This window comes from Canis lupus, chromosome 8 (assembly GCF_048164855.1).
Source record: "Canis lupus baileyi chromosome 8, mCanLup2.hap1, whole genome shotgun sequence".
Taxonomy (NCBI): Eukaryota; Metazoa; Chordata; class Mammalia; order Carnivora; family Canidae; genus Canis; species Canis lupus.
In genome coordinates, this window is record NC_132845.1 from 46,158,017 (window position 1) to 46,166,649 (window position 8,633).

General features: G+C 55.9%; 1 long non-coding RNA gene across 1 annotated transcript; it reads right to left on the minus strand.

The window, feature by feature from the left end:
• Positions 1–297: 297 nt before the first annotated feature.
• LOC140638438 (uncharacterized) lies at positions 298–2,873 on the minus strand. Its single transcript, XR_012035473.1, has 3 exons — positions 2,113–2,873; positions 1,042–1,617; positions 298–895 (listed from the first exon to the last, which is right to left on the minus strand). It is a non-coding gene; the product is annotated as an uncharacterized lncRNA (long non-coding RNA).
• Positions 2,874–8,633: the final 5,760 nt, after the last annotated feature.

Here is an 8,633-nt window from a genome sequence, read left to right on the forward strand (position 1 = left end):
TCGAAAAAGGAAAAAAAAATCTCAGTGGACAGCGGAGAGCATCCGATGAAATGTGCCTCCGAGGTCAATCCTGGGCCCCCCTCCCGCCCCGCTCCCTGCGGCCTCACATTCAAATGGGCACAGTCCTCCCGACCTTGTCAGCCGGGGACCTGGAGCTCGGCACCTGAGATGCTAAGTGGAAAAAGTGGTTTCCAATATGGGTCATAAAGAATGTTGTCCCTTTTTAAAAACTTTTTTAAAGGAAAAAAAAAAACATATGTAATCTGTAGCGATCAGAAGAAAAATATACACCCAAGGCACTTAATACATGCATGATTGGTAGATTCCTTTACAAATTTAAAAACAAACATGGAAGTTAGGAAAGAACGTGGATTGGTGTGGGATGTTGTAGTGGGGGAGGCAGTGCGTGGGGTGGGAGCAGTGGGTATATGGAAACTCTGTGCTTTCCACTCAATTTCAATGTGAACCTAAAACTGCTCTAAAAATAGTCTGTTCAAAAAAAAATGGGAAGGAACTTTTTTTTTTTTTAAACGTGGAATTTTTTTCCCCAAAGTTAAAAAAAAAAAGTCGGTTATTAACAAAACCCGTGGACCCTGGGGATGTGGAAGTGTCTGCAACCCACCTTTCCTGGAGGGCAGACACCAGGGAGAGCGGGGATCACCATGGGCCCCAGATCCTGCCAAAACTAGTCCTCGCTCTTCCAGGCCAGAGGGTTGTTTTGACTCTTAGCGTTGCAAGTGACAGCAACATAACTGTCATAAGTGACAAGGATAAGCCAAAAAAGGAAACCTGTGGTTTGTGTAACAGGTAAGTCTGGAGGTGGAGATCAGGTATGGCTGGATCCAGGGCTCACACAGGGCATCAGGGCTCCGGCTCCTGCTCCGTCTCTTCATCTCTGTTGACATAATGGGACACAACCACTGTCAGGGGTGGGAAGGCGTGGGAGTGGGGGCCCAGGTTAGAAGGAAAGGGTTCCTATTTGTTCCAGCCCAAAAGTTCCAGAAGGGTCTCTGATTGATCCAGCTTAGGTCGTGTGCTTACCAACTGAGGTATGGGGTGCTCTGATTAGCCAGGTCTGGTCCACATCCACCTGCGGCCAGTGCTGGGACGGAAAGCCCCTCCGGGACCATCGAGAACCAGCAGGGTAGTTCCCTGAGAGCAAAGCTCTGGCTCACAATGCGCTGAGTGTGGACCCTACTTTCCAGCCACCAAGATTTTTTTCCATGCTGTCCCGTCCACCCTCCTTAGAATGTGGGGACAGAGACTGTCAGCTCAGGTCTGTTTTCTGTAAGGTACCCGATGCCTCACGGAGAAGAAGGAGGGGGCCCTTTGAGGCCCCGCAGACCTGGGCCTGAATCCTGACTCTGACTCCGCAGTAGGCTGTGTGACCCAGGCAGGCCACTTTAAGGTGTGGAGGGTTTAAGCGGGGTGTGTGGGAGCCTGGGGCCAGGGGCAGAGGGTGTGCTCCCAGACAGACATGGTGAGGATCCGGGTACCCCTTGAGTCTGGCTCAGGAGAGAGGCTGGGCACACGCAGACTGCTTCTGGATCTCCACTCCAGCTGGGAGTCCTGGCCAGATCAAACCACCATACTTCTTTGAGGTCGTAGTTTCTCCCCCTGCAAAAGATGGAGAGACGTGTGTACTTTGGGGGCAGTTATATGTTTTGTGGGGAATAACACAGGTCACTTTGACTATTCTGTTCCCTATGCCTCAGATGCCCTTCCCCACAAAGGCTGCCCAGGTGAACCCCTTCCCACTGGCTCTTGAAGCGGCTGACAGCGGCCCCTCCAGGGAGCCTCCCCTGATTGCACATCTCCCAACCTCCTCCCCACGATTCCAGGGACCCCATGACTTACTGGTCTCCGGGTGCCCTCCACCAACCCTGCAGCCACCTACCTGTTGGCACCCGACTCCGGGGACAGTGAACCCCTCCCTAAGCCCTCCTCCTAACTCTGGGCCACACAGATTCACCTGCTTCCCCCACACCTAGCACTCTGGAGGCGCGAATAAAGGTTTGTGGGCTGAGCGCATGACCCCCACGCTCCCTGGGGGGGGCCCCCCTCCCCGGCACAGGCCTCCAGCCCTGTTGCCGAGGTTAGTGTGGCACTCACCAGGGTGAGGGGGCTCTTCGGTGAGAGATGAAGTCCAGGCGGCAGCTGGAAGCCCAGGCAGCTGATTTCTAAGAAACCAGCAGAGGAACAGGAAGGCTGGGGCAAAGCTCAGGATGGCTTTTACTTTCAGTTCTCTTCTCCGGCTGGAGTACAGAAGGTGCTGAGGTTCCTGGTTGGGAGGGGAGGGTGTGGCAAGCTGGGCTTGCCTGGCCGAGGGTCAAGGACGCAGCCACCGCCACTAGACCAGGCCTGCAGCCCAGAGAGGTCCCCCACGGGGCCGGCCACACAGCCACGAGCCCGGGAGCAGGGGCTGCGCACCTGAGGGCCTGCCACCAGGCTCGGCCACCGACGCCTTCCCCTCGTTTGTTTGCCCTTTATATTATGTGTTTATTTTTCAAAGATTTTATTTATTTATTCATGAGAGACAGAGGCAGAGACACAGGCAGAGGGAGAAGCAGGCTCCCTGGGAGGAACCCCATGTGGGACTCGATCCTGGAACCCCAGGATCCAGGATCATGCCCTGAGCTGAAGGCAGATGCTCAATCGCTGAGCCCCCCGGGCGTCCCTGCCCTTTATTTTATACATGCCTTGGATTATTCATTCTTTCACCGGCTCATTCACTCATTCGTCCGTCCACGGGAGGGTCCTTTCTTTTATTCTTAGGGCCTTTCTGTTCCCTTTCCTTCTTCATCCTCTCATCCTTCCTCTCCCTGCCCCCTCGCACCTCTCCCCTCCCCTTTGTGGCTCCGAGTCTGTCTCCATCCCTTCGCTCCTCTCTCTAGCCCCTCCCCTGCCCCTGCCCCCGCCCCCAGCTCTGGCTCCTCCCCCTTCCCTAGCCCCGCCCCATCTCTTGACCCCGCCCCCTTATGGCCCCGCCCCGTCTCTGTCTCTCATTTTCCTTTCATTTATTTGTCCTGCATTCCTCAAATTCCACCATCCACCTAAGATAATGCTTACCACAGTTCCTTTTTTGCTCTTTTTAAAGATTTTATTTATTTATTCATGAGAGACACACAGAGAGGCAGAGACACAGGCAGAGGGAGAAGCAGGCTCCATGCAGGGAGCCCAATGTGGGACTCGATCCCGGGTCTCCAGGATCAGGTCGTGGGGTGAAGGCAGACAGATGCTCAACCACTGAGCCATCCAGGCGCCCTGGTTACCACGTTTTCTAAACAAACGCCCCTCACCTGACTTTTTGAAAATCTAAATACCTCCTTTAGTGTTGTCTCAGGTGATGATAGTCATAGCATCTCGTGTTTGATGTGATACTTTTTTCCCTGATGCACATTGAAATAAACACGTGGGAGAATTTTTGCCAGTCCTGTGCCCAACAAATCCTGTGGGGTCAGGGGCGCCCAGGTGGCACACCTGCACCTAGAGCACCCTTCACCTGCACGCCCTGGTATACCCATCTCTCCCCATTGCTCCTCCGTTTATCCTGCCATATGTGCTCACCATGGGACTGTTGTTCCATTTCCAGAGACCTTTGTACTAGGCAAGCTTCTAAACGCTTTACAGACTGCATTTACTCCCCTAACAGTCCTGAGAGATAGCAACGATAATAATGGGGACACCAAGGCACAGAGAGGCTAGGTAACTTGCTTGTATCACGCACCTAACAAGTACCCTGCCTTCCTGGCACTCACAGTCTAGGAGACAGAGCAAACCTGTCGGCTTCTTCTAGGTGTAGACTTTAACGGAGGCTGTGGCGGCCCAGCAGCACCAAGGAGGAATTCCTCCTGGGGAAAGTGAGGACTGAGCTGGGCTTTGAAGGTCGAGTAGCAGTTTGCCAAGTGAAAAGGAAGCAAGAGAAACATCAGAGGCTTCACAGGTTGGTCAACAGCCCTAAGAAATGATGAGAAATCGGGGATGACAGAAGCAGATGGGGAATGTGAGAGCATGATGTAGCCCTGGAAATGTACCTTGGGACCAGGTGGTCAGGGACCTCAAGTCCCATGGGAAAGGGGTCATATTTCAGTATCTAGCAATTGGGTTGCTCCGGCATCATCCTACTCGGTTCACATGCTGCCTCCACTACTTTTACCATCTGTGAGGTGTAGACGAGGAGCCTAACCTCTCTTGGCCTCAGTTGCCTCATCTGTAAAATGAGACAGTAATGTTCCCTGCCTAGAAGGTGCTAGATAAGGGGACGCTGCGGGGACACGTGACCAGGGGTGTGAGGTCATCAAACCTGCATCAGAGGCCATCGCGCCCGGCTCCTCCCTAGCGCCTGTGGGGGGGGCCGGGGCCCACAAGTGTGACCTCAGCTTCCCCCATCCCGAATCCAGGAAAGGGGAAGCCGGCTGGAGGGCTCAAGGGTCCCTTCTCCGCCCTGCCCCCACACCCGTGCCCACCTGGCTGGGGGAGCCCAACAGGCCCCCCTCCTGGCTGGACCTGAGGTAGTTTCACTTTGACTCGCCTTCCAGGAACTGCGGCCCTTCCTGTCACCAGGCTAGCACAAAGGACAGAGATGAGACAGATGGCACCGAGGAGCCCAGGCTGGGCATGCTGGGGTTTCGCTTTCAGTGTCCTCTGACACGGGGCCCGGCCTGCCCTGCCGGCTCTCGCCTCTAATTGATCTCATGCTCTGCGCTTAGTGGTTTCTGATCATTCCTTTCATCCCTCAGGACCCTTTGAGATCCAGATGGTTACCCCATTTCACTAAGACTCAGAACCACTGAAAGCACTGCTTGCTAGGGCCACACCGCTGGCGGCCAAGCTGGACAGTTGCTTCCCTGGTGTGGGACAGGTGTCCCCGAGGGTCTCTGGATGATGCTGTCCGGTGAGATGCAGGAACATTTTTACAAAATACGGAGCCTTCCCCCACCCCCACCCCCCACCCCCGCCATGAAACAGCAAGTTCCTCTTTGCATCCATCCTTCGGGATCTTTCAGCTGAAGTCCACAAGGTCTGAGATGGGTGCTGTTGTGCCGTATACACCGCATACACCGCCCTGGCACTTGGCACTCCCTGCCTCCTGCCTCCCAACCAAACGCGGAGCCGACCTCTCAGGGCAGCGTGGGACACCAAGATCCAGTTGGAATGTAAGCGCTGTTGGGATTGCACTACATTTTTTTCGGGATTACCTCTTGCTGACTTTCCGTTTGTGGGTGGTAATGATACACTTCCCTTTAAATAAAACTCATGGAGGAAACCAAGTGACTGAATTTGAAGGAGATAATAATCAAATAACAGACCAGCTGGCACCTGGATGGTACAAGTGGAGCTCGGCCATCTCTGCCCTGAAGCTTCACAGGAGGAAGGGGTTGTAAACTCGGGTTTCCCCGCGTTAGGATGCCCTGGCCTCCGCTACCTGCCTGCTGTGTGACCCTGGGTGCTCTATTTAACCTCTCTGTGCTCAATGGCCTCATCTGCAAAAGGAGGATGATAATAATTACACCTGTTTCCTGGGTGGGGGGGCAGTTGTCCAATGATGATTAAATGAGATATTATGCAGGGATTACAGACAGCGATGCCTAGCGTCCAGTGAGCATTTGATGTGGGGTGAGCTGGGAGCCGCTGCTGTTCTTCGTAAATGGCAAGTTGAGAATAAAGCCAGGTTTGCCTAACCTAATGCCTATGCTGATTGGAATACGCCCGGGGAGTCTGTGTGATGCAAAATAACACGGAATTCTTGTCATCTGATAAAAATCACCATATTTGGGTGGTGATCCATTTCTTTTCCACTTATCTTGAGTCATGGATCCTCATGACCCTGTGAAGCAGAGCAGAGCGGGTCTAATTTTCATCGTATGGATGAGGCGGCTACTGTCGCACAGTCGGCAGAGGCAGGACTCGAACCCAGGTCCTGGGGCCTGGCTCTCTCTGTTCCAGCAAGCTGCCTTCCAGAGCAAGATGTGGGTGGGGAGGGGCCCTGACTTACACAGGCCGTGCACCCTCCTCTGCCTCATCATACTTCTGGCTGCCCTTCCTGGAAGCACCCAGGTATGGTAGGCAGTACATGTGTCACCACGCAGGCCCCTGCAGGCCTTGAATGTCACCCTCCCAGCCCTGCTCTTGTGCAGGATCCAGCTTTCTGGCTCCGAGCATCCCAGTCCCTGCTCATCCTCATTTGCATCTGTGACCCCCCACCAGCTGCCGGGGCTGCCCCAGAGCCGCTCGCCAGGGGGTCCCTTCCTGGCCATCGTCCTAGGCTGAACTCTCACGTGGCCTTGTGGCCTTGCACAGACGTTACCAGCCCACCGCCTCTCCTCCTGCCTTCCCAGCCTGCGCTGCCGGGAAAGGGTGGGCAAGTGAGATGCTCGGAGCCCTGGCTGCTTCCATGGCTCCCAACACCCTCCAGGGGGGTCCTAAGTGGCAGAAACGAGGCATAAGTACATGAACTGTTGAGCACTGCAGTGGATGAGATACACCAGGCACCCGTGGTCACAGTGCTTTGGCCGTTCATGCACCCACGGGGGCAGTTCCTTTGCCTTTTGAGCCTGTCTCCCCGCGAGGCAGCCTGGGTGAAGTACTAATCAGCACCCACGAGGTGCTTAGTAAATGGCAGTAGAAATGAGAGAATCAAGAAGCAGAGAGAGCCAGTCACAGTTATTGGATACTATCTTGTGTTATTGTTACTATCTTGTGTTATCTTGTGTGAAGGGGTTATGAGCACCCCTTTACTTAACTTCACCCACAGGGTGTGAACAGTTATTCATCATTTCCGATGAGGGAGATAGACTTCAGAACCTAAGGGCTGGGTGAGTTGGGGTGGGCAAGGGGCCGTGTGGACTGGGATGGGGTGGAAGCGCTTTCTGGTCCCTGACTTCCTTAGGGCATGCACGTCTGGGCCTCAGGGCTACTGCCAGGACCCTGGGAGCCCGGAGATGGCCAGCGTGCAGCGCGCACAGGGCAGCGCGAGCGCCAGGCGGAGGTGGAGAGCACGGCCCACAGAGCCTGCTTGGAGTCCATTGCCTGCAGGTGAGGGCAGGGCGGTGACGTCATGGGCGTGCAGCACATGGAGGCCCTCACCGCCAGAGCCTTCGGAGCGGGCAACGTGGCCCAGGCTGGAAACAGCACCCACCACCTACCTGCAGCAGCCTGGCATGTGCAAAGACCCGGTGGCACGAGGGAGCAGTGAGTGCTGAGCCCAGACACGAGGGCAGCGGTGGTGGGGTGGGTGGGGGCACCTGCAGGCCTCCCGAGTCCTTGTAGGAGGCCTGGAGGAATGGGGCTTGGAGCTGCTGACCCCACAGAGGGTGTGTGTGCGAATGGGGGGTGCGGGGAGGTAGGTACTGGGGAGAAGCCGTCAGTGGAGCACGTGGAACCTAAATTTCCCATGAGGGTTGTCTGCCGACCAGGTCCCAGGGCCAAGAGCACCCAGCGCTGGCACCACTGTCCCTGTGTGAATTTGCTTCCTTGAAAACCACACTGTGTGCGGGACCTTGAGGCTCTCCAGAATCAGGCCATGTCCATGTCGAGCCCCGGGAGTCTCTGGATAATGGTGGTGGAGGTCTCAAGCCATCTCCTTCCAGGTGCTGCACGTCCTTCCCCAAAGTTGAGGCCTGCTCGGCTCGCACAGGTGGCGGCTGCCCCAGGAAGCCCCTCCCTGGGCCTGGGGGGCCATAGCCCTGGGGCTCTGTTAGACCCAGGCTTGGGGTTTCTGACTGATGCCTGGTCCACACTGGGTCCCTGCCTCTCCTGACTGGCCAGCGCTCAGGGATCTGGTTAGGAATAAGCCACACCCCATCCCACCCCATCCCCAAGTCCACGCAGAAGGCAGGAAGCCTAAGGCCATCTCCCAGGGACTCCCTGCCTTAGTCAGAGGGTCTGGTCACAACACAGAATGGATCGGGGCACGCCAGCCTCCCCATCACACTTCCAAAGCCCCAGCCCCTGCCCGCCCTCCCTCCCACCTCCTGCACTCGGTCCCCCCAGTTCCACCAGCCTTTGCTCGGCAGGGGGCTGAACTGCTTCCCAACCCAAGGTGGCCTTTGCACTTGCAGTTCCCTCGGCTGGCTCCTCTGGGCATTCCAGGTATGACTGCAGTGTCCCCTCACAGGAGCCTTCCTGACCTTTCTAACGGAGTCCCACCCACTGTGCAACCATCATGTTGAGCTTTAATCCGAGTGAGGATTGTCACTACTTGGAACGTTCTGGTTCCTTGAGTCTCCTATCGTGTTACTTACTGTCCGAGGCCCCGGGTGTCTGGAGGTGAATGCCAGGAGAGCAGGGGACCGTTCGTTCCCTGCATCCCCTGGGCTCAGAGCAATGCCGGGATCATAGTAGGTGCTCGGGGAATGTGTGTTATGTGGAGCTCAACTCTCACTCAGAGCCCTGATGTCTTGCCAGCTTGTTTGCACCTCTAGGGCCAGAGGCTCAGCTCCTGCCTGGCGGGGGTGGGGTGGGGGGGGGGTGGGCGGGAACAGTTCTGCTCCTAAGCTTGGGATGATCAACCAGGTGGGGTGAGAACTATGAATATGCATTTTCGTGGGATTCCTCCTCTTTCAGGAACCAATCGCCTTTAGAGTGGGACGGACCTGGGCGAGTCTTGGCTATCGCTGGGGCGCTCTGTGACC